At 42.6% G+C, this 26,307-nt stretch overlaps 1 protein-coding gene across 2 annotated transcripts in view; it reads left to right on the forward strand.

Annotated features, from left to right (window-relative positions):
* Positions 1 to 26,307, forward strand: part of LOC121284803 (integrin alpha-6-like) — a 129,232-nt gene that overhangs the window by 1,072 nt on the left and 101,853 nt on the right. The window lies entirely within an intron of this gene.

Raw genomic sequence — 26,307 nt, forward strand, 5'->3', positions numbered from 1 at the left:
GCAAAATCTCTCGTGATTTGGACGTCTTTCCCAACTCAGCACAACGACTGTTTTGTGATAGCAAGTTTCTTCAACATGCAGCACGATAAATCTACAAACTTTGGGAATGGGGTGGGGTCGGGTCGGGGCGGGGGGTGCTCCCTCAGACGCCGGGTGACGGTGTCTGGTTGCTATGGTGTGTTGGTTTTCATGTGGTGACTCCACAGAAATCCCGGAGCCTCATTCAAGTGGTGCAGAGGCTACACTGGGGGGTGGGGGAGAGGCAAACGAAGTTCTTCTAAAACGAAAAACTGCTGAATGCTTTTTTTCTTTCCTCTGGATTCTGACAAATTGCATGTTTTTGGAACGTCCGATTTCTCATATTGTCATGAGCAAGTATTCTTCATTTCACATGAAGGATGATTTGGAAATTGTTTCGTTTTTATCATAATTGACTATATTTTAGATGTGGAGCCATAAATAGGCTTCGTCATGTTTGTGATGTGATTGAGTTGATTCATTTTCACAAGGTCAGCAGGTTGCATTCATATATCACCTTTTTAACATGAGAAGGTACCCTCAGGTGGTTCAAAGGTAAAAACAGACTTCAAGCAACAGTCGAAGAATTAGAGGAGGTGACCGTACGGAGGGTCAAAAATGATCTTAAAAGGAGGCTTTTGAAAGTGGGCTAGGATGTAACAAGGCAGGGGTGTTAGGGTTTAGGAAGAACAAACTAAGGTAGAGGGAATACATGCAGACCAGAGTCTGAAGAGTGAACGATGTGTGCCTGCATGTAAAGTTGGAGGAGATTTCAGAAGTGAGGAATATTGAAGTTCTGGAAGGACTTAAATGAGGGTGAAGGTTTTGAATTCAGTAGAAGATGATGAGGACAGGGGCGATTGGACTGGGGAGTTAGTGTGGGATAGAATTAAAGGTTCTGATTCTAATTTTATATAGGATGGCATGTAGCAGGCTGTGAAGAGAGCAGTGGGGTGAGTTTCAGTGGCAGTGGAGGGGAAGGAAGAAGGGCAAATGTTTAATTGTGGAAATAGCCTTGCTTGACACTTCCAAGGTATCTCAGGGTGGGATATGAAGTGAATGAAGAAGATCTCTTGATTTGGGGATATTTAGAATTGGAAGCATAGTAATGGACTGCAGAGGAAAGATAATTGAGGATAGTGTGATTAACTGCTGAATACCACAGATGTTTAGGAAGATAGGGGGTTGATACATTATGGTTGCTGTCAAAATGATGCCTTTGTTGACTGACCAGGATGGTCTTGGTTCAGGGTGCAGAACAAAACCAAAATTAAGACATTCATGAAAAAAAGTCACAGAGCTGGATGACATGAGGGAGGTAAGGAAGATTAGAGATAGGGTGATAATTGGAGAAGTTTGAGAAATGGGGTAATGGTGGTGTTGATTGGTAGAGGAATAGTCTGCAGGAAGGGAGTTGTTAATGATGTGAGAAAGCATTAGGCCAAGAAGAGGTAGTTGGTAAGGAGCCAGGTCAAGAAGGGTTTGTGGTACAGATAGGCCTCCTAGAGGAGATACACTTGATGAGAGATAAGTTACAGGGTGATGAGAGGTTGGAAGCAGGATATGAAAGCAATTGTGAGCAATTTTGGGCCCCGTATCTCAGGAAGTATGTGCTGGCCCTGGAGAGGGTCCAGAGGAGGTTCACGAGAACGATTCCAGGAATGAAAGGCTTAACATATGAGGAACATTTGAGGACTCTGGGTCTATACTCGATGGAGTTTAGAAGGATGAGGGGGGATCTGATTGAAACTTAGAATACTGAAAGGCCTGGATAGAGTGGATGTGGGGAGGATGTTTCCATTAGTAGGAGAGACTAGGATCCGAGGGCACAGCCTCAGAGTAAAGGGAAGACCTTTTAGAACAGAGATGAGGAGAAACTTCTTTAGCCAGAGAGTGGTAAATCTATGGAATTCATTGCCACAGAAGGCTGTGGAGGCCAGGTCACTGAGTGTATTTAAGACCGAGGTAGATAGGTTCTTCATTGGTAAGGGGATCAAAGGTTATGGGGAGAAGGTGGGAGAATGGGGTTGAGAAGCTTATCAGCCATGATTGAATGGCGGAGCAGACTTGATGGGCTTATGGAAAAAGGCTGGATTTATGGAAAAGGCCTGGAGAAGGTCAGTGCTGGGAGAGGAGGTGGTTGAAATAAGTGAGGAAATACTCTTTATCTTTGGGAAGTAAGGTTGCAGGAACTCATTGAATATTTTGCAGCTGAGAATATATTGTTAAACAGTTGTTCTTGAAAAGCAAAATATTGCTCTTGCCCTTAAATCTATTGTAGAAATTGTGTTACTTTGTAAAAGAGAGATTTTAATTAAAAACAGAAAATGCTGGAAAAACTCAACAGAGCTGACAGCATCTGTCGAGAGAGAAACAGAGATTTAATGTATATTTTTAAATTTGAAACCAAGTGGTACATTTTTATCTTTCCTGCCTCTGAACAATCCAGATTTTAACGCTGTACAATTAGCAGCCGTGCCTTCAGCTGCCAAGGCTCTAAGCTTGGGAATTCCCTCCCTAAACCTCTGTCCATCAACCTCTTTTTCCCCTCCTTTCCTGATAATCCTTCAAATCTCCCTCTTTGATCAAGCTTTAGATCATCTGCCCAAGTATATTCTCATTGGCTGCACCAAATTTTGTTTGGTAATATTCCTGTGAAGTACCTTGGGGTGTTTTACTCTGTTAAAGACATTATATAAATCTAAGTTATTGAGTGTGTGAAACTCTACACCAGAAGTACCAAAAGTGAAAATTAACCGCCAAATGTTCCTCCAACAGTAATCTCAGGCAATATCTCTTCATTCACCTGAATTCCCAAAGCCTTTCCACTATGTGCAAGGCACAAGTCTGGAGTGTGACATAATTCCCTCCACTTGCCTGGATGAGTGCTATTTTAACAACACTCAACAAGCTTGACACCTTCCAGAGCAAAGCAACTAACTTGATTGGCATTATTCCACCAGCTTAAACATTCGCTCCTCCATCATCGGAGCACTGTGCCAGCTGAGTATACCATTTGCAAGATGCATTACAGCAACTTGTCAAGCCTTCTCCAACAGCACCTCCCAAACCAGTGACCTCGTCCATGTAGAAGGACAAGAGCAGCAGACGCATGGAGATGCTACCACTTGCAAGTGTCCCTCCAGAGTTCTGACTTGGAAATATATTGCTGTTTCTTCATTGCTGGGTCAAACCCTGGAACTCCCTCCATAACAGTACTGTGGATGTACCTGTACTGTGTGCACTGCAGAGATTCAAAAGGAGGCTCACCACCACCTCCTTGAGGGCAATTAGGGATGGATAATAAATACTGGCCTTGCCAGGCCACCCACATTTCATTAATTGAAAAATATCCTAGGTTGAGGCTTGGGCAACATAGCATTTTTGCTTCGTTACACTGGAAATGGTTGCTTTTGGCTAAGATGTTTAATTTTTTTTTGGGATAAGACCATAAGACATATGAGCAGAAATTAGGCCATTCAGCCCATCGAGTCTGCTCCGCCATTCAATCATGGCTGATAAGTTTCTCAACCCCGTTCTTCCGCCTTCCGCCTTCTCCCCGTAACCTTTGATGTGGTCATTTCTGGCAAGGCCAGCATTTGTTGCCATCCCTAATTGCCCTTGAACAGAGTGGCTTGCGAGGCCATTTCAGAGGGCAGTTAAAAGTCAACCACATTGCTGTGGGTCTGGAGTCATGGTGACAAGACTGGATAGGGATGGCAGACTACCTTCCCTTGAGGGCACTAGTGAACCAGGTGGGTTTTTACAATAGTTGATAATGGCTGGCATGGTCACCATTACTGAGACTAGCTTTATATTCCAGATTTATTTGAATTTGAATTCCAGCAGCTCCTTGGTGGGTTTTAGACCTATGTCCCCAGAGCATTAGCCTGGGCCTCTCAATTACTAGTCCTGTGACATTAAGATGTGCCACCATCTCCTCCACCCCATCTCCAAATTGTAGGATGTGTAAATTATTAGAAACATTACATAATGATCATTGAGCGAGGTCTGCTGAGTGGAAAGGAAAGCAAAATATTTTATAGGTCGAGCTCAAAAATAGGTATTATAAATAGTGACTTGGCTCCTTTGATATGGAACTTGTCTCCTCAACATGGAACACATGTTTTTGTGAAGTTAGCAGTCATGCTGTATTTGATTTATCAAATATCACAGAATCACAGTGCAGAAGAGGCCCTTCGGCCCATTGAGTCTGCACCGACATGTGAGAAACACCTGACCTACCTACCTAATCCTATTTCCCAGCACTTGGCCCATATCTTTGAATGTTATGACGTGCCAAGTGCTCATCCAGGTACTTTTTAATGGATGTGAGGCAATCCGGCTCCACCACCCTCCCAGACAGCGCATTCCAGACCGTCAACACCCTCTGGGTAAAAAAGTTTTTCCTCACATCCCCCTAAACCTCCTGCCCCTCACTTTGAACTTATGCCCCCTTGTGACTGACCCTTCAACTAAAGGGAACAGCTGCTCCCTATCCACCCTGTCTATCCCCCTCATAATCTTGTACACCTCGATCAGGTCGCCCCTCAGTCTTCTCTGCTCCAATGAAAACAACCCAAGTCTATCCAACCTCCCTTCGTAACTTAAATATTTCATCCCAGGCAACATCCTGGTGAATCTCCTCTGCACCCCCTCCAGTGCAATCACATCCTTCCTATAATGTGGCGACCAGAACTGCACACAGTACTCCAACTGTGACCTCACCAAGGTTCTATATAACTCCAACATGACCTCCCTACTTTTGTAATCTATGCCTCGATTGATAAAGGCAAGTGTCCCATATGCCCTTTTCACCACCCCACTAACATGCCCCTCCACCTTCAGAGATCTATGGACACACATGCCAAGGTCCCTTTGTTCCTCAGAACTTCCTAGTGCCATGCCATTCATTGAATACTTCCTTGTCAAATTACTCCTTCCAAAGTTTATCACCTCACACTTTTCAGGGTTAAATTCCATCTGCCCATTTGACCATCCCGTCTATATCTTCCTGTAGCCCAAGACACTCAACCTCACTGTTAACCACCCGGCCAATCTTTGTGTCATCTGCTAATTTGCTAATCCTACCCCCCAAATAGTCATCCATGTCGTTTATATAAATGACAAATAATAAGGGATCGAGCACAGATCCCAGTGGTACGCTACTGGACACTGGCTTCCAGTCACTAAAGCATCCTTCTGTCATAACCCTCTGCCTCCTACAATTAAGCCAATTTTGAATCCACCTCATCAAATTATCCTGTATCCCATGTGCCTTTGCCTTCTTTATAAGTCTCCCATGTGGGACCTTGTCAAAGGCTTTGCTGAAATCCATATAAACTACATCAACTGCACTACCCTCATCTACACACCTGATCACCTACTCAAAAAAATTCAGTCAAATTTGTTACGCATGACCTCCCTCTGACAAAATTATGCTGACCAACCCTGATCAAACCTTGCCTTTCCAAGTGGAGATAGATACTTTCCTTCAGAAATTTCTCCAATAGTTTCCCTACCACTAACGTGAGACTCACTGGCCTGTAGTTCCCTGGCTTGTCTCTACAACCCTTCTTAATTAACAGAATCACATTAGTTGTTCTCCAGTCCTCTGGCACCTCCCCTGTGGCCAGAGAGGAATTAAAAATTTGGGTCAGAGCCCCTGCAATCTCCTCCCTTGCCTCCCTCAGCAGCCTGGGACACAAATCATCCGGACCTGGAAATTTGTCCACTTTTAAGCCTGCCAACACCTCCAATACCTTGTCACACCCTATATCAATTTGCTTAAGAACCTCGTAGTCTCTCTCCCCGAGTTCGATACTTTCATTCTCATTCTCTTGGGTGAAGACGGATGTGAAGTATTCGTTCAACACTCTAATGATGTCCTCTGGCTCCACCCATAGATTGCCCCCTTGGTTCCTTATGGGCCCTACTCTTTCCCTGGTTATCCTCTTCCCATTGATATACTTATAGAATATCTTGGGATTTTCTCTACTTTTACCAGCCAGAGCTTTCTCATATCCCCTCTTTGTTCTCCTAATTGCTTTCTTAAGCTCCACCCTGCACTGTCTGTACTCCACTAATGTCTCTGCTGATTTGCTTCCCTTGTACCTGCTCAAAGCCTCTCTTTTCCTTCTCATCATAACCTGAATATCTCTGGTTATCCATGGTTCTTTGGGCTTGTTACTCCTTCCTATCAGCCTAGAGGGAACATGTTGAGCCTGTACCCTACCCATTTCCTTTTTGAACATCCCCCACTATTCCTCTGTTGATTTCCCCACAAGTAACTGTTTCCAGTCTACGTTGACCAGACCCTGCCTTATTTTACTAAAATCCACTCTTTCCCCCAATCCAAAACATTTTTTTGCAACTTGTCGATTTCTTTTTCCATAACAAACTTAAACTGTACCATGTTGTGGTCGCTATCACTAAAATGCTTGCCCACCACCACCTCAGCCACCTGTCTGGCTTCATTCTCCAGAATTAGGTCCAGCAATGCACCGTCCCTTGTTGAACCCTCTACATATTGACCTAAAAAGTTCTCCTGTACACATCTCAAGAAATCCACTCTATCTAAGCCCTTAACACTATGTCTATTCAAATTAAGGTTGGGAAAGTTGAAATCACCTAATTTTTTTTTACACACCTCCACAAATTGTGCACATATTTGCTCCTTACTTTCCCACTGAGTATCTGGGGGTCTATAATAAACACCTAATAATGTGGTTGCCGCTTTTTTATTCCTAAGTTCTACCCACAAAGCTTCATTCGATGCCCCCTTCAAGATATCATCTCTCCTTACTGCAGTAACTGACTTCTTAACTAATAATGCAACGCCTCCTCCTCTTTTACCCTCTCCCCTGTCTCGCCTGAAGATTCTTTATCCTGGAATGTTGAGCTGCTAATCCTGCCCTTCCCTCAACCACATCTCAGTGATGGCTACTGTATCACAATTTCATATGTCAATCCTCACCCTTAACTCGTCTGTTTTACTTGTAATACTCCTGGCATTAAAGTAGAAGCCATCCAGCTTTGCCTCACTCCCTTAAAGCTTATTGCAGCAGTACTCCCTCTGACTTGATTGTTTTTCTGTATTATGATGTGTCCCTATTCTGCTAACATTCTGTGTCTTCTCCCCCTGCCGAATTAGTTTAAACTCCTCCCAACAGCACTAGCAAACTCACCCGCAAGGATGTTAATCCCACTCTGGTTCAGATGTAACCGTCCTGCTTGTACAGGTCCCACCTTCCCCAGAAATGGTCCCAGTGATCCAGGAATCTAAAATCCTCCCTCCTGCACCAACTCTTAAGCCACATATTCATCTGCGCTATTCTCCTATTTCTGAGCTCGCTAGTACGTGGCACTGGGAGTAATCCAGAGATTACAACCCAAGAGGTCTGCTTTTTAGTCTACTGCCTAACTCCCTGAATTCTTGTCGCAAGACCTCATCCCTCTTTCTACCTATGTCATTGGTACCAACATGTACCATGACCTCTGCATTGTCATCCTCCCCCTTCAGGATATGATGAATGATCAGCTTTTGTTGAGTGGTTGTCTGTAGTCCATTCATGATATCAATTTCTAATGCCTGTGCTTAGAAATTAGTCCTGCAAATTTCTTAACCTTGAGTGAATTTGAATTCGATACTCTCACCAGTATAATCAAACCCTCCCCTCCCCCCTCATGCTCCATCTACATACTTCTGATTCAAAACAAGCCTTTTACTGGAAGGTCAGGGTCTCTTGATTGGCTTTGGTGAATTTTAACTTAGGCAAAGCAGTATTCTTGATGTCATGTCTGTAGCCTAACCATGCTTGACAACTAACAGCAACTTAAATATTTTATTGTTGTTTTCCCCTTCTCAGATCTCAAAAGTTTACTGTTGCTCTAATAGTGCAGAGACTAGTTAGCTAAGCAATTAACTTTCATAACTAGCCAACTGTAAAATTGCTGGTTACAAAACTCCAATTGTACATATTGAGTGAACTGTTATTCTTGTAAGCACAATGCTGACATTACACTTCTGAAATGTAATCTGGCACATTCATAGAGATTTTTTTTTCTGTAGGGTATGTGTATCACTAATAGATAGTGATTTAACTGTTTAATCCATGCATCTGTCTAGAATTGAATAAGCTGCTCAGAAGTGTTGTAGGTGGGTACCATTTTTTTGTTTGTATTGTTTTATATTTAAATTTTTTAAGTGACATTTTTAGGTTCAATGTAAAACTTGACAAAAGCATAATTCATAACTTCACAAAAGCCTTTTACTGTGCCATTCTTTATGGATGCCCCTTGTCGGCAGCATCACCATCGTAAGTGTGTAGCATTGTGCCTGGCAAATTTGGCAAATTCCACTTGAGAACAGCAGTGAATTGGTGAAGGTATGGCAGCTAGAAACAGCTACAAATGCAATTCTTTTAAAAAAGATTGATATGAAATCTGCTCTGCATATGCCATCTGCTTGTTTTGGCAATGTTTTCTAAAGCTATTTTGCAAATATAGCTACATCATCTGTGATGGAGGTATTAAGATGTTTGTCATGTGTTTTATATAAAAAAGCACCAGTGATTTTTTTTTATATATATATATATATAGGCCTCAGCTGTAACTCTTTCGAGTACAAACCTGTTTCCATCTGTTTCAGATGAAGTTACATTGTTTCATAATTTGCCATTGTGAGATTTGAACTCTTGATATTATATTGTTAGGATACACTGGTGAAGTTACATTGTTTCATAGTTTGCTATTGTGAGATTTGAACTCTTGATCTTGGGGTTACAAGCTCAGTACCATAACCACTTGGCTATGTAGGCCAAGCTCAAATCAGTGTAAGTATCAGGATGCACAGTTACCCCTCACCCATTCAATGTATTGCAAATAGCACAACAACTTCATCGTTTGCCATTGTGAGATTTGAACTCCTGATACTCTTTTTTTTGAGTAAACCTGTTTCCATCTGTTTCAGATGAAGTTACATTGTTTCATAGTTTGCCATTGTGAGATTTGAACTCTTGATACTCTTTTTGAGTAAACCTGTTTCCATCTGTTTCAGATGAAGTTACATTGTTTCATAGTTTGCCATTGTGAGATTTGAACTCTTGATCTTGGGGTTACAAACCCAGTACCATAACCACTTGGCTACTTAGGCCAAGCCCTAAATGAACTCTTGATACTCTTTTGAGTAAACCTGTTTCCATCTGTTTCAGATGAAGTTACATTGTTTCATAGTTTGCCATTGTGAGATTTGAACTCCTGATACTCTTTCGAGTACAAACCTGTTTCCATCTGTTTCAGATGAAGTCACATTGTTCCATAGTTTGCCATTGTGAGATTTGAACTCCTGATACTCTTTTGAGTAAACCTGTTTCCATCTGTTTCAGATGAAGTTACATTGTTTCATAGTTTGCCATTGTGAGATTTGAACTCCTGCTCCTGGGGTTACAAACCCAGTACCATAACCACTTGGCTAGTTAGGCCAAGCATAGGCCTCAGCTGTAGGGTTCATTTCTTTAAGTAAATAATGATCATTTCATTAATCAAACATTGAAACAGCAGCTGGTGATTGCAACACTTGCATTTTTCTGAAGTGCATTAATGCAGTTCATTAGGCATGTCCTCGTTGAGCACACTTGTTGAAGGAATACACACTGAGAACAAAGTATTATATTAATAACATTGTAAATTGTGCAAGTATTCCTGCTTTAAATGATTTTGAAGATGATCTTTGCCAGGTATGTGCATTTAGGTTAGTGCAGCTGTGAGCAAACTCAGTCACTTGCCATTGGACATTTTGTTGTCCCAGTGGCATTGGAGAGTTTTTTTCACGAGAGTCTTGTGAGCTGCTGCTGGATCTCTCTTTCAGCATGGAAGTAAGCCACAGAATCAACAACTTGCATCTTCCAATGGGTCTTCCTTGAAAGCAGCAGCTCTTGATAAATGAACCAGAAAAACAGCATAAGGAAATTTTAAGTTTTGGACCCCACTGCTGCAAGTATAAAAGGACTTCTAGAGACTGCCTTAGGCAAGGTGGGGTGTAGTGGTTGAAGCTTTTGCTGGAGAAGAGTACCACACCTGGTAGACAAACTGTAAATGGAGCAGAACCGGCTGCTGGCCATACTGTGGTTACCTGCTCTTTCTCCTGTCGGGGAAAGAAAAACAATTGTTACTTAGCAAATATTTGGATTAAGAATGGTAACTACTTCATTTAGTAAATTTTATTCATATTTTGCTTTTTGTAAATGAAGACACAAATCTTATTAAGTTACTATAAGCTGACAAAAACATTGGATGCTTTTCATTCTGTCCTCAATTGCAGCCTACTGCAGAAATATGCAATTGCTTTCCCCATTGGCTGCACTCATTGTTGGCTTGCCTGGCTCCTCCCCTCCTTTTACACAAAATTCCCTTTATTCTCCTCTGTAATACAAATGTAATGGCGATAAGTGCATAAAGGGCCATGAAAGATTTATTTTTCTGAAAATGAGGTTTTTATTGTAACGCGTGCTTCTGCTTGAAATGTTGCAGTACAGAGCACTGACTGCGGTATCAGTTTATATAGCCTGTGCCAAGAGCCTCGCCTCTCAAACTTGATCATTGCATAACATCAGTGCAATTACCATGTTCTATAGAATTTGTAAAAGCTTCCTGATTGTGCTGCAAGAGTCTATTTGAAAGTTTATAAATGTAGGCCAAATTAATTTGGGAGAACTTTCCTCTCTAGAAATTTATATTTTTGATGCAACAATGTGGTTTCAAGAGGTAGAAGATAATATTCAGATTGGCAAAATATCAATGATCTAAGCCAGTTATAAGCATTTACAACTACATATTCTTTCTCTTCACCTGCTGCCCGGGCAACATACTTGTAGGGAATATAAATGTTTGCTCATCTATATACTTCGGGCAATTGATTTTGGTTTGGACTAGATATGTCATTTCCCACTCATTTTACAAAAATCATCTGATTTATTATTTTCCTACTTTCCTCTCCATTAGAGTTCCTGGGCATGCAGCTGATGAATATGACTATAAGGTGGAATTTCCTAGGAAGAATAAAGCAAAGCACTTCGCCAATGCTCTTCTTTCCATGAGCTTACATATTGGACTGTAACTTCCAAGCTCCAGGAAGTTCCCAGATAAGGATTGTATGGCAATTGCCTGGGAAGTTCAAATTTCCTTTGGGCAATTGCCCTGCCCTGAGAACCATCCAATAATGCGATTTAAATTGCATACTTTGGATTGGTTCTGAATGTCGTACAGCAATAGTCACCCAAAAAAAGTTAGAAGAATTAAAACCGCTTCTGGATAACCAAAGTACTGACCTACCCTGACTACCTCCCGATGGCCTGGCCTGTGTCTCTTTTCTAACACCTACTCAAATCCTACCCATCCACTAACCTTGTAACTCTTTCGAGTACAAACACGTTTCCATCTGTTCCTATTCAGATGAAGTTACATTGTTTCATGGTTTGCCATGGTGAGATTTGAACTCTTGATCTTGGGGTTACAAGCCCAGTACCATAACCACTTGGCTATTTAGGCCAAGCCTCCACTAACCTTGTACACTTACCTTCTCTCTGGCTTGTCAAAGTGGCTGGACCTTTTAAACTTACCTGGATTACGGCAGCTGGTGTTGTATAAAAATGGCATGGCTTACTTGCCATCGACACTCCTGGACTTGACAGTAGGCTGTTGAAACATGCTGCACTGGAGTGATCTCGCCCACTCCAAATCTGAAGGTCAGGTGAGACAGGAGCGGCTTCATTTTAGGGAAAGAAACTAGGAGCGGAGTGGCAATCTGACCCAATTGCCTCTCCACTGAAGTTATGGGCCAATGAGTGTTGAAAGGCTATTCATTCAGGTTGGTGAGGGGAGGATAACTGCAGCTGAACTTGATCCTGCTCTTATTTGAAAAAAATACACTGTTCAGGGACTTTGGACATACAAGTATAAACATAGGTAAGAAAGCAAGCTGTGTGGAGAACACAAGAGTCTGCATAGGCATCATAGGTTAAGTGAGTAGGCAAAAATTTGACAGATGGCACGCAATGTGGGGAATGTGTGAGGTTATCCACTTTGGCAGGAAGAATAGAAAAGCAACATATTTAAATGGAGAGAGACTGAAGAATGCTGCAGTGCAGAGGGTTTTGGGTGCTCTTATACATGAATCACAAAAGGTCAGTATGCAGATGCAGCAAATAATTAGGAAGGCAAATGGAATGTTGGCCTTTATTGCAAGTTGGTTGGAGTATCAAAGTAGGGAAACCTTGCTGTATATAAGAACATAAGAAATAGGAACAGGAGTAAACTATTCAGCCCTAAAGCCTGATCCACCATTCAATAAATCATGGCTAATCGTCTTGTTTCGATTTCCACATTCCCATCCAACCCTGATAACCTGAGATTCTTGTTAGGCAAGGGAATCAATCTACCTCTGCCTTAAAAATATTCAATGACCCTGCCTACACCACCTTCTGAGGCAGAGAGTTCCAAAGTCGCACAACCCTCAGGGAAAAAATTTGCCCACATCTCTGTCTGAACAGGGTGACCCATAATCTTAAAACAGTGCCCCCTAGTTCTGGACTCACTCACAAGAGGAAACATTCTTTTGACGTCAACCTTGTCAAAGCTGTTCAGGATCTTGTATACTTCAATCAAATCACCCCTCACTCTTCTAAACTCCATTGGAAACAAACCCAGTCCAACCTTTCCTCATAAGACAACTGAATGCAACACTCCAGTTGAGACCGAACCAATGCTTTATACAGGTTTAACATAACTTCCTTGCTTTTGTACTCCATGTCCCACTTATAATGTCCAAGATGCTGTATGCTTTATTAACTGCTCTCTCAACCTGTTCTGCCACCTTAAATGATTTATGCACATATACACCCAGGTATGCCTGGAACATAATTGCGTCACGCCAGAGCTCTCTCCCTTCAGGAGTAGTGGCTATTGTCCGAAAACTGCTGCTCAGGAGTTTGCATCTCCACCAATAGCCGTTCTTGTGGCTGGCAGAAGAGAACTCCGGCTGCTGGGGTGACCAGAATTGGGGGTGTGTTGGATGCCAGAGGAGCATGCTGGATGATGCCACAAGAACTTGCGCATCGTGTGTCTGTCAATGTCCAGTTTGTGGCCAAAGTCATCCAGAGCCTTAAAAATATGGTCCTTGGCCCTGGCTGTACTCTTAGTGTCGAGGCAACTCTAGCACATGGTGGACTCCCGTCTGACCCTGTTTGGACAGAATTTCACATAGGCCTTAGAACCTCCCTCGGGAACTTCAACCCCACAATTTGCAGAAATCCCATTCATACCACTTCACTCTGCACAGAGGGTTTTCCTGTATGGGCTGCTGCTGCAAACCCTCCAGTTCCTCACTGGTCGCTTGGACACGCCATGGCGTCCGTCCTGATGTTGAGGCCATGGGGCCTTCTACAAAGAGCCCTCCCCTTTTCCATTTGGTGTGGAGGGTATTGCACACAGCAGTCCCATGCAACAAAAAATTAAGATTGTTCACGGTAATTTCTACAGCCTTGACGAGTCCATGTTCCACGTGTATGCAGGTTGTCTGAGGTTGCAGTCCCTGTTCCACTACTTGAGGGGGCTGTTCCTCAAGCTTTGTTTGTATTTAAGGCCCATGCTCCTGATCTTTGACACCTAATGCAGACGAGGAAAGCAGGGTGGAGGATTTCCTCATTAGCCTGTTCCTGAACCTAGCAAAGATGGCCATTAACAAGTCCAGGCAGTGGGCGGATGGGAGGGGGGGAGGGGGGCTGGGGTGTGGTTGGTTGGTCATTTGACCTGTCTATCTGGCTCTCTTCTGTGGCTACATTCATCCCTGGGTGCTGGAGAGGAAGCACAAGGTGTCCGAAGTATGTTTGAGGCTCCCCACAACCAGTGGACAGTGCAGGGGCTGGAGTGTATTATCTACCCCCAAATGTTATTTTAATTTGTAAAGTTTCTTTTAAGTTTTGTTTTTGTTACAGTGCTCCTGTAAGGGGCAGTTCATTGGCTAATTTGTTTGTTAGTTTATTTTATTGGTATACTCAAGAGTGCACCCTGGTCCCTTTTGCTCCTGCACCCCCTTGAGTATTGTCCCCTATACTTTTATATTATCTCTCTGTATCTGTTCTATCAAAATTAATCACTTCATTCTTGTATGCATTAAATTTTATCTGCAACTGTTCCCATTCTACCAACTTCTCTATCTCCTTTTGATGTTCTACAGTATCTCCCTCACAGTTCACAATCCTCCCAAGTTTTGTAGAGTCTGCAAAATTTAAAAATTATACCAAGTACACCAAGGTCTAGGTCATTCATATATATCAGGAAGAGCAGGGGTTCCAACACTGATCCTTGGGGAACTCCACTATAAACTTTCCGCCAGCCCAAAAAGCATTCATTAACCACTACCCTGTTTCCTGTCATCCAGCCAGTTTCATATCCATGTTGCTACTGTCCCTTTTATTTCACACTTCTTGTGCAGCACTGTGTCAAATGCCTTTTGGAAGTTCATGCACCCCATACCAACAGCACTGCCCTCAACAACCTTCTGTTACCTCATCAAAACACTCAATCAAGTTAGTTAAACATGATTTGGCCTTAACAAATCCATGCTAGCTTTGTGGAGGCAGGCAGCCACTGGTGCCGAGTCCTTTTATTTACATTGCCAAAGGGGAAATAACCCCAGCTGGGAGCAGAGCTCAGGCCCTGTCTCAGCTCCACACGTTCAGGTGGCAATGTTTGACCCAGTGTGGGCTCTCCTCCCCACTGCAGGTCCCTGGGCCCAGCCCCCCTGCCCCTTCTCCCTGGTGCGCAGGCCCCCTCCTTTGGGCTCCTCATCCGACACACTGCACTCTTGAACTCAGCATATATGCTCCAACTGCTGAGGTCCAAACAGTTCAATAAAGAGTCTCCTTAGGGCGTTGGTAGGACTACACCTAGAGTGTTGTGCAGTTTTGATATTCTTATTTAAAATATGACATTCTTGCATTGGGTATGATTCCAAGAATGTTCAGGAATCAGCTTCCTGAACAGATGTGTCTTATGAGAAAGGTTGAGCAGAATAGGCCTATACTTATTGGAGTTACAAGCATGAGAGGTGATCTTATTGAAACAGACAAAATTCTGAGGGGCTTTGACAGGGAGTTTGTTGAGAGGATTTTTTTTGTATTCATTTATGGAATGTGGACATCGCTGGCTAGTCCAGCATTTATTGCCCATCCCTAATTGCCCTTGAGAAGATGATGGTGAGCTGCCTTCTTGAACTGATGCAGTCCCTTTGTTTTAGGTACACCCACAGTACTGTTTGGGAGGGAGTTCCAGGACTTTGACCCAGCAACAGTGAAGGAACAGTGATATATCTCCAAGTCAGAATGGTGAATGACTTGGAGGGGAATCTCCAGGTGGTGGCATTCCCATGTATCTGCTGCCCTTGTTCTTCTAGATAGTAGCGGTTGTGGGTTTGGAAGGTGCTGCCTAAAGAGCCTTGGTGAGTTCCTGCAGTGCATCTTGTAGATGATGCACACTGCTGCTACTCTGCATTGATGGTGGAAGGAGTGAACGTTTGTGGATGGGGTGCCAATCAAGTGGGCTGCTTTGTCCTGGATGGTGTCAAGCTTCTTGAGTGTTGTTGGAGCTGCACTCATCCAGGCAAGTGGAGAGTATTCCATCACACTCCTGATTTGTGCCTTGTAGATGGTGGGCAGGATTTGGGGAGCCAGGAGGTGAGTTACTTGCCGCACGATTCCTAGCCTCTGACCTGCTCTTATAGTCACAGTGTTTATGACTAGTTCAGTTTCTGGTCAATGGTAACCCCCAAGATGTTGATAGTGGGAGATTCAGTGATAGTAATGCCATTGAATGTCAAGTGGAGATGATTGGATTCTCTCTTGTAGGATATGGTCATTGCCAGACACTTGTTTGGCGAGAATGTTACTTGCCACTTATCAGCCCAAGCCTGGATATTATCCAGGTTTGGCAATGGCCTGCTTCAGTATCTGAGGAGTCGCGAATGGTGCTGAACATTGTGCAAACATTGCCACTCCTGTCCTTATGCTGAAAGGAAGGTCATTGGTGAAGCAGCTGAAGATGTTTGGGCCTAGAATGCTAGCCTGAGGAACTCTTGCAGTGATGTCCTGCACCTGAGATGACTGACCTCCAGCAATCACAACCATCTTTCTTTGCGCTAGGCATGACTCCAACCGGTGAAGAGTTTTCCCCCTGATTCCCATTCACTCCAGCTTTGCTAGGGCTCCTTGATGCCACACTCGGTCAAATGCTGCCTTGATGTCAAAGGCAGATGCTCTCGCCTCAACTCAGGAGTTCAGCTCTTTTTTTGACCACGTTGAACCAAGGCTGTAATGAGGCCAGAAGCAGAGTGACCCTGGCGGGACCCAAACTGAATGTCAGTGAGCAGGCTATTGCTAAGGAAGTGCCACTTGAAAACACTGTTGATGACCCCTTCCATCACTTTTATTGATGATCGAAAGTGGACTGATGGGGTGGTTATTGGCTGGGTTGGATTTGTTCTGCTTTTTGTGTACAGGATATACCTGGGTAATTTTCCACATTGATGGCTAGATGCCAGTGTTGTAGCTGCACTAGAGCAGCTTGGCATGGACGCACCAAGTTCTGGAGCACAAGTCTTCAATACAATTGCTGGAATATTGTCAGGGCCCATAGCCTTTGCAGTATCTAGTGCCATCATCCATTTCTTGATATCACGTGGAGTGAATTAAATTGGCTGATGTCAGTCATTTGTGATACTGGGGACCTCCTAGAGGAGGCTGAATTGGATCATCTATTCGGCATTTCTGGCTGAAGATTTTTGGCAAATGCTTTCAGGCTTAGCTTTTGAACTGATGTGCTGAGCTCCCTATTCATTGAGGATGTGGATATTTGTGGAGCCTCCTCCTCCTGTGAGTTGTTTAATTGTCCATCACCATTCATGACTGGCTGTGGCAAGACTGCAGAGCTTAGCTCTGATCTATTTGGTTGTGGAATCACTTGACTCTGTTTATCACTTGCTGCTTATGCTGTTTGGCACACAAGTCGCCCTGCTTTGTAGCTTCACCAGGTTGACACCTTAATTTTAGGTATGCCTGGTGTGGCTCCTGGCATGCCCTCCTGCACTCTCCATTTGAACCAGGGTTGATTCCCTGGCTTGGAGATAATGGTAGAGTGAAGGAATTGCCGATCCATAAGGTTACAGATTGTAGCTGAGTAGAATTCTGCTGCTGCTGATGGCCCACAGTGTCTCATGGATACCCAGGTTTGAGCTGCTAGACCTGTTCGAAGTCTATTGCATTTAACCTCCATTGTGTTGTGTGGCTATCTACAATGTGAAGACATTACTTCATCTCTACAAGGACTGTGTGGTGGTCACTCTTAACAATACTGTCATGGACAGATGCATCAGTGGCAGGCAGGTTGGTGGGGATGCGGTCAAGTATGTTTCCCCCCTCTTATTGGTTCCCTCATCATTTGCCGCAGGCCCAGTCTAGCAGCTATGTCCTTCAGAACTCGGCCAGCTCGGCCTGTGGTGGTGCTACCAAGACACTTTTGGTGATGGACATTGAAGACCTCCATCCAGAATATGTTCTGCGCTCGTGCCACTCTCAGTGCTTCCTCCAAGTGTCCAACATGGAGTACTGATTCGTCAGCTGAAGGGGCAGTGGGCTTGTGGGGGTGGGTGGGTATGTGGTAATCAGCAGGAGGTATCCTTGCCCATGTTTCATCTGAAGCTATGAAACTTCTTGGGGCCCTGAGCTGATGTTGAGGACTTCCAGGGAAACTTCCTCCTGACTGTATATCACTGTGTCGCCACCTCTGCTGGGTCTGCCCTGCAGGTTGGGCAGGACATACCCAGGGATGGTGATGGTGGCAGCTGGGATATGATCTGTATGGTATGATTCCGTGAGTATGTCTGTTGGGCTGTTGCTTGAGTAGTCTGTGAGACAGCTCTCTGAATTTTGGCACAAGTTCCCAGGATGTTTTCCTCTTGTTGGGAAATCTAAACCAGGGGGCACAGTTTCAAATTAAGAGGCCTCCCATTCAAGACCAGGAGGAGAATTTCTTTTGAGGGTTGACCATCTTTGGGTTTCGCTACCCTGGAGACCAGTGGAGACTGGGTCATTGAATATATTAAGACTAAGGTAACCGATTTTCGATTTTCAAGGGGTCAAGAATTATGGGGGCCAGTCACGAAAGTGGAGTTAAGGGTGCAATCAGATCAGCCGTGATCCTATTGAATGGCAGAGTAGCATCCAGGAGCCAAATGGCCTACTCCTATTCCAGTTTCGTATATTGTTATACTTCAGTACTGTACTACATGGCACATGCTCACTGAACCACTGGGTAGTCTGGAGTGTTGGATTCCTGATTGTTCGAGACAAAAATTCACCCTTGTCTGTTTGTTGTTCCTTTATCATTGTGACCTGTGCATATATCTTCACCAGAAGACATTGTTGTTCTAACATCTCTTGGCTGAAATTACTGAAGGCTTGGATTTGTACTTGGTTTCCTTGAGGAACCTATTAAATTATAGTTTTTGAGACGGCCTCTATAAAGTATCCCAACAACTAAGAAGTAAGTTGATGTAAATTACCTGCATGTCCTGTTTTAAAAGTAAACTGGGTCGTAATGAGGTATGTGTTTTACTGACTCTTGAAATGCTTTATTATTTAATTCAATGCTGAAATTATTCAACACTATTAATGTTCTTGATGAGAACATTTTAGAATTCTCCTTGGGGTTGCCATCACACTTCCACTGTAGCTATAAGATGACAGTGTTATCTATTCCAGTTTTGAGGTGAACTAGCTGCACAACATGGAATTGTAAATCAATCGGGTAGGAATTGTAGAACTCTCTTGAATTGTAGTTGTCTCTTTAAGAATGTAGTTGCTGCTTTTTTCCTAGCCCAAGAGAAAACATGAATGTACAAAAACATTCACATTCTCATTTTAGCATTTTCAAGAAGTGATTGACAATTGCATGACCTGTTATGTTTTATTTTTGTTATGAAATTGTCTAAGGGTTATTTTCTCCCTGAAAATAAAAAGCTTTTGAACGCAAGGTCATGTATCAGGTTTATAGTTTTTTTTCTCAAACTGGCAGATAATTTTAATCTTGAGCATCACTCTCTAGTACAAAACAAGGGCATCAGGCAGTTGTTGCTGAACTGTGAATAAATGAACTTCTGGTGGTTAGTGGTGTGAAGGAACAGATGCGAGTTGTTATTTCAATCTAATTTGTACTATTGAATTGTATCTAAAGTCTGGGGTGGGGATGATGTTTTGGAGGTTGGAGGTGAACTGTTAAGACAACAGTATGGATATAACTGATACCAGTGGAACATTCTGCTTAATATTAATTCTAGTGTAGAGGAACTAAACTATAATTTTTTCTAATATAAATTGTAAGCTGTATTAATGTGAAAGAATGTTCTATTATTTTATCAGCTTGCAATGAATTCCACAAACACTTCAACCATCTGATTGTGTATTAGTTTAAACATAACCTGTTGAATTTGTAAAGCCACAGAACATTCAATCGTTAGGATATGGTCCTTCGCAACATAAAAGAATTAAAATTTTAATTCAGAGTAATGTTACCTGGCACAAGTCCCTAATGATGTATTAATACGACAGCCACTGCTGCATTAATACTGTAGCTGGCAGTCTGTGGCAGCTTGGTGGCGACCCAAGTCTCAGGCTGTATTAATACCATGGTCACTGCTGCATTATACCATAGTCTGCAGTCTGTGCTGACCAAGTTCTTGGGCTGCATTGATAAGACATCCAGCATTGGGTGCACGGGGATGCAGAGCCCAAATAAAATTGAGTTCTTTAGATGGTTAGTGTAATTTAATGCAATTTGGTGAAAACATAATCATGGTAATTATACTTTGAATAGAAATTGGTGATGTTGAGCAGGGAGAGTTAGAGGTACAGGTTCACAGCACCACAAGGGGAGCACCTCAGATTGATTAAGGCTGTAATAAAAATAATAGAGTTCTGCCTTTTATCTCCAGGGGTATAGATTAAAAAAAGCCATGAGATAATATTGACCCTATATAAAACTTTAAAACCTTAGCTGGAGCACTGTGTGCATTGTTGGAATCCCATTAAATTGACTAATAATTGAGGATTTTAGAATGATAGGCCATAGATATAAGGGTAAGCGCTTTTAGAACAAAGGGCAGAAGGAACTTCTACACAGTTGTGAGACTGTGGAATTCACTTCTGAGAAATAAACTGTCAACATTCAAGGTTAAATTGGATAAATGGGTGAAGGAAAAGGAGTTGGAGAGCTATAGTGACAGGCAGATTAAATGTGATTTGGAGAGTAAATGTCAAAAAGGCTTATTGGATCGATTGGCATATCTAGATAATGTAGGGCAGGATCTTCTGGTTCTCGAGTGGGGGCGGGGCCCATTTGCCGACACGGGATGACATCGGGTAGAACTCCTGATGTCACCCTGTGTCATTTCCATTTTCAGATCGGTGGGGGCGCAGCTGAGTCAGTTGTGCGCCCGCCGACCTGTTAACGGCCTATTGAGGCCATTGAAAAAGTAATTAAAGTCATGAATGGATTTGCTCGTCCCACCTTAAGGTTGGTGGGCAGCCCGAGAGCCCTGGCGGGCTTTGGAAAAAGCATGAAACCTCATCCACGGGTGGGATGAGGTTTCATGAGGGTATTTAAATTTTTATTAAAGGTTTCATTAAAAGTTATGGACATGCCCCCACTCGTGACAGTGTCATATGAGGGGCCATGTCAGGGAATTTTTTTTTATCATTTGTATTACAAATTTTAAACCTGAGCCAATCTCTCTGAGGCAGCACTTAGCCTCAGGGAGAGTTGTGTGCTCTTTCGTGCACATACGCAAAAGAGCACACTCCTGGCTGAGGGAATCCCTACCCCCACCACACTGATAGTGCATAACCTTAATTGGCATCCCCCCACGTAAAGTGGCGGCATGCCCCCGATTTGGGGCACTGATCGGAGGCGTGCCCCCCCAAACGGGGGGGTGGGGAGGGGAGGGGGGAGGAATTTCTCCCGTAATTTCTTTGTGTTAAATGTGTACCTCCAATAGGGATAACAGGCTACTGATCAAACCTAAGATCTCTCTGGTTGCTTCAAAAGTTTTAAAAATACAGGTGGCTTCAAAAGTTTCTGAAATGCTGTCAATTTTGCCACTAATGTTTGCAATGATTTTTAGGTATTATTAAATGCACTGCTATAAGGTGTTGATATTATCTGTTGCAGCAAGTAAGTTGAGGCTACCGCAGGAACTCAAAATAATCAGTTAAGTGCAGTAACTGGAAGGCAGACATCAATACAGGATGTCTTTCATGAGAGAACCGCACTGCTGACTAGAAATAGACTATTATAGCTATGTGAACATATTGAAATGGCACTTTTGAGAAAAGTTGTAGATGGTATCTAATCACTAAATAAAATATTCTAGTAAATCTCAATTGAGCTAATCCTTTATTATTGGATTAAACCTGAGCTGGGCGATTTCAAAATTAAATAATGCTTGTTTTTAATAATTGAGCTTCTTTTTACATTGTCTTTGGGAATAGTAACACAGCCTGAAGTCTTGCATGTAAATATTAATGATGCTCTTCACTGACATGCTGAATTTCTCAGGCATTATTCAAAAGCACCACTAGTGGCCTCATGAGGGATGTAGTGGTCTCAATTAATTTAGTCATGTTATTATTTATCAGGTCAAGTTTGGGATGGTAATCTGTAAATTAGCAATTTAAAAAACAAGAAAATTGTTTCCGCTTTTAGAGGTTCTGCATTGTCTATGGCTGTGGAATTGACAAAAACACTCAATTTTTTGGCCTCGGGCTTCATCCAGTCTGCAACAGGGAATGCCCGTACAATTAATCAATCTGCAGCCTATGCCTGGATCAAGATGGTTGATGTCCTATTTGCTAAAGCCAGTCATTTGGAAACCCGCAGAAAATGGACCTGGGCTTTACACATTTTGTGGGTTTCTTCAAAGTACAGTACAGGGTATCATTGACTGGACTAATATAGCTATCAGAGCTCCCAGTAAGACGGCAATCTTCATGAACCATAAAGGCTTTCACTTCTGTAAAGCTCAGCTGTTGTGTGATCACCATCAGGATCAGATCATGTAGGTCTGTGTTGCTTTCCAGGAAGCTGCCTTAATAATTTTGAGTGAGTCCTCCAGATGGTCTCCATCCCATCTTCCATTGTCCTTTAACCCAGCACAGCATGTCAGTGGTTGACTTTGGTGACTAGTACTGACCAGTACCATCTCCTTGACATCTGGCTGGTGATACCTGTATAAAACTCTCACATGTTGGTTGAAATGTAATAACCATAACTACAGCCAGAGGTCAACAAGAGGTGTCATTGAGAAAATTGTTGCAGTGCTAAAGCAAAGATTTTGCTGTATAGGTCTAGGACTTTTCTGCAATTAAGCTGAAGAATGTGCCCCTAATCATGATCGTCTGTTGTGCTATGCATCAATTTACTGTGCAATGGGGAAACTGGATGCAACCAGCACCTCCTGTCACTTGACAAAGAAGATCCCAATAACCAAAAAGATGGCACAGAAATGGGAGGACATCAACACCAGCCTAGAGCCAAAGCTCTTTGTCAACAGTTGATTGACCAATGTTTCACCTGAACTATTCCTACCACACCCCCAGATCAATAGTTCTAAATAACATCTCTTGCAGTTCTTCTACTTCCCAATAAAATACTTCCAAACATTCATGTATTTGTCACCTAACATTGCAACACAGCTCCTACTGAAACATTCTGTAGATGAATGATTCTAAATTATATCACATTTCAGTGGCTTATGGTAATGCCTTAACAAAATTCTCACCCAGGTGTTAACTCATAGTAGCAACTTTAAATAATTTTAGAAACTCTAGTACTTGTAAGAGATGGTCCCTCAGTGGCTTATTTTGGAAAGTGGAAGGTTGCTGAGGTCAGATGAGATGTTGTGCTCATGGTCAGTGATTTTTAGGAGGTTGGACGACAAAATTTTGTTTGTTGCCAAGACAGCCTAGTCCAGCTGGTTTTGTGACAGAACAAATATTGGTTATGGGGTGATGAGATCTGATGGGCTGTCACTCTGGGAAAGGGTAACGGGGAGGTGCGGGATGATGAGTGGGAGAGCAGCCTGAAACTATGCAGGCCCCCTGCCATTCCCTCAACCTTGGTTAGGCTGAGTGCAGAGCCTGCATGGCTCCACTGTGGGAATCCATAAGAGTTTCTATTTTTAATTGCTGAGATGCTTATGAGGGCCCAGCAGTAGTGTCCATCAAGGTGACTGCATGGATTGTTCAAGTAGAATGTCATTGTCACCTGTCAGAACACCATACAATTTGATTGTGGACTCCATGTTGCAGAAACTCCAATATGCAGTCCAATACATTTAGCAAGTGTTTGTGCACAAAATACATTTTCTTTCAAAGGCTAGGCAACTAAAGTCTGCAACTCTTGACTTCTGCAGCAGAGCTAACACCTGAGCAGGCTGTCTAGCGGGCTGTTTCCTGAGCTGCTGCTTCTGCTCAGTTAACCAACTTGTCCAGACTCCCCTAACTCATTATCTTAACCATACAGGGTATCTGCTTCTGAGACGGTGCATCTTCAGGAGAGTTTTCCTCAGCTTGCATGCTTGCAAGGCCTGAGTAATCTGACCTAGGAAAAAAGACTGACATGAGTAAGCAGTAGCAGATGAGTAGCAATGTATTGATGCATTAGGTTGCTATGTTGTGTGTTTTTGAAATGGGAGAAACATTCAAACATTCGACTTGGCCCACAACTACTTTTTCTGCTGCACGTCCTCCCTTTACCTGTTATGTTCATGATACTTTTTTAATTGGAGTGAAAAAGGCTTGAATGATGGCTTCACAGCTCCTCTTGTGTAGCTTGCTGTCAAATTTTGTTTGATAACGCTCTTTGGGTTCTTGGTACTGATAGTTTTTGTGCCACACCTTCTCCCACTTACAATGTCATATTGTGATGTGAAGGAGCAGCATGTGCAGCAGCAGAGCGAAGGAATCCCAAGCTATATGTTGCGAGGCTTCATTCAGACAATGACCCTATGCTCTTGGCATTGATTTTTTTAAAACATTTAGCATTTTAGCCAAGTCCTTGAAATTATGCTGTTGTTATTCTTGTGCTTAACCATCCCTTTCCAGGCCTGTTGGCTGAATTGTCTGGGTGCCCATTTGTCATCTGATGGGCAGAAGACCTGCTCATGACCCTGACTGCTCTACTTGCATCTCCATTGCAGTATTACGAAAACAGAGTAGTCATTCTCCTTGGGAAGAACAGACTTTCCAAACAGCACTATTGAAGAGACATGCTTGCTTTAAAAGTCTTGCTACCCGCTATCCTGCTTTCCATAATTGGTGAGTTGATCATCAGCTAGAAATAGAGGAACAAAAGAGCAGTCAGTTCAGTGCTGAAAGAACACAAGACACCATGCAAGTTTTCTTGCGATTGGGAAAAGGACCTGAGGTTTTTAGTACACATGTCAATGGAGGTCCATGACTAGTCCTGCAAGGCTACTGTAAAAGCAATTTGTGTTTTAGGATGTATTGCCAGGAAATATGAATAGCTGAAGTAGTATAGTAAAAACAAAGTGCTGGAAATACGCAACAGGTCTGGCAACATCTGTGGAGAGAGAAACAGAGTTTTGAGCCAAATCAGAACTGAAGGTAGGTAGAAATATGATGTGTTTTATACTGTTGAAAGGGGGAGTGGAGGAAGAACAAAAGAGGAGGTCTGGGATAGGATAGAGGTTGGGAGAGACTAAATGGCAAAGCTGTCATGGAACAAAAGGCAAAAGGAGTGGTAATGACTGTAGGAAAGAAACAAAAAGCATTTGTTCAGAGTGAGCATGAATGGCAGAATGATGAACAACTCTGTCCAAAGCAAAAACATGAAAAACAAGATTCGGACAGGTACATGGCAAAAAGATTTTATTTCAGATTTGCAGTACTTTGCTTTTATGAGAGTTGAAGTAGTATTCTTTGTATGAGGTCAAATGTAGAACACTGTCCATTTTTGTTATCTTATGATGTGGGGCTATCAAGGCCTTGGAAAGGGTTCGAAGATTGATAGCCAGTTAGCAGACCAAGAGACCTGAAGATGTTCATTTTAGAAAAATGTAGACTTTGAAGAGAATTGATTTGAAACCCTTTAAAATAAGGAAAGTATTAGACTGTAGTTCAAGAGGATCAGTTGGCTGAGTTGATAGGTTAGGGAGGACCATGGAATTCAAATACAACCTTTGAAATCACAGAACTAGATTGTAAAGTAGGAGGTGTGCATTTTCGTAAAGACTTGGCAATCTCTGGAATACATGGCAAATCGTTTCAGTGAGCATGGATTCACTTCAACTATTGATAAAAGACAAAACAACCCAAGACATTTCAGAGGAGCATTGTATAACAAAATGTGGCACTGAGCTACATAAAGTGATATTAGGTCAGATGACCAAAAGCTAATTCAATGAGGGTAGGTTTTAAGGAGTGCCTTTAAAGGATAAAATGAAGTACAGAAGCGGAGCAGGTAAGGAGGGAATTTCAGAGCTTAGGACTTAGGCAGCTGAAGGCATGGCCACCAAATGTGAAGCCATTAATATTGGGGATACTCTGGGCCTGGTGGAGATTATAGAGGTAGGAGGAGTCAAGGCCATTGAGAGCTTTGAAAACAAGAATGAGAATTTAAAATGAAGATGTTGCTTGACAGGGAGCCATTTTAGGTCAGTGAGCACAGTTGTGTTTGGTGAATAGGACCCTGCTGCCCATGCCTTAACTTGCACAGAGTTTTCGATTACCTCAGTTTGTGGAGAGTAAAATATGGAAGACCAGTCACAGGTGTGTGTTGGAATAATTAAGTTTAGAGATAGCAAAAGGATGAATGAGGATTTCAGCAGCAGATGAGCTGAGATGGGGACAGAGTTGAATGACGTTACGGTTTTAGAGTAAGGACCAGGACATAAGGATTGTGCAGTTTCTCTAGCCCCGCCACTCCAAAGGTCGCACCATAAGTTTAAGTAAGTGTTTAATTCAATAATCACCAAAATGGCCAGTTGTTTACTTTTGCTGTTCTTAAACCCAGAATAAAATAAACATTAACAAGGCTTCTTTCAATAAACTCAGTGATTGATTTATTATGAAACATTTTTTTTAAAACAACAAACACGTTGCAGAAAACTGGTTAAAGGACAGTTTGTAATCCAAAAGTGTAACTATATACCCTTTAAGTCCC

This window comes from Carcharodon carcharias, chromosome 12 (assembly GCF_017639515.1).
Source record: "Carcharodon carcharias isolate sCarCar2 chromosome 12, sCarCar2.pri, whole genome shotgun sequence".
Classification (NCBI taxonomy): Eukaryota; Metazoa; Chordata; class Chondrichthyes; order Lamniformes; family Lamnidae; genus Carcharodon; species Carcharodon carcharias.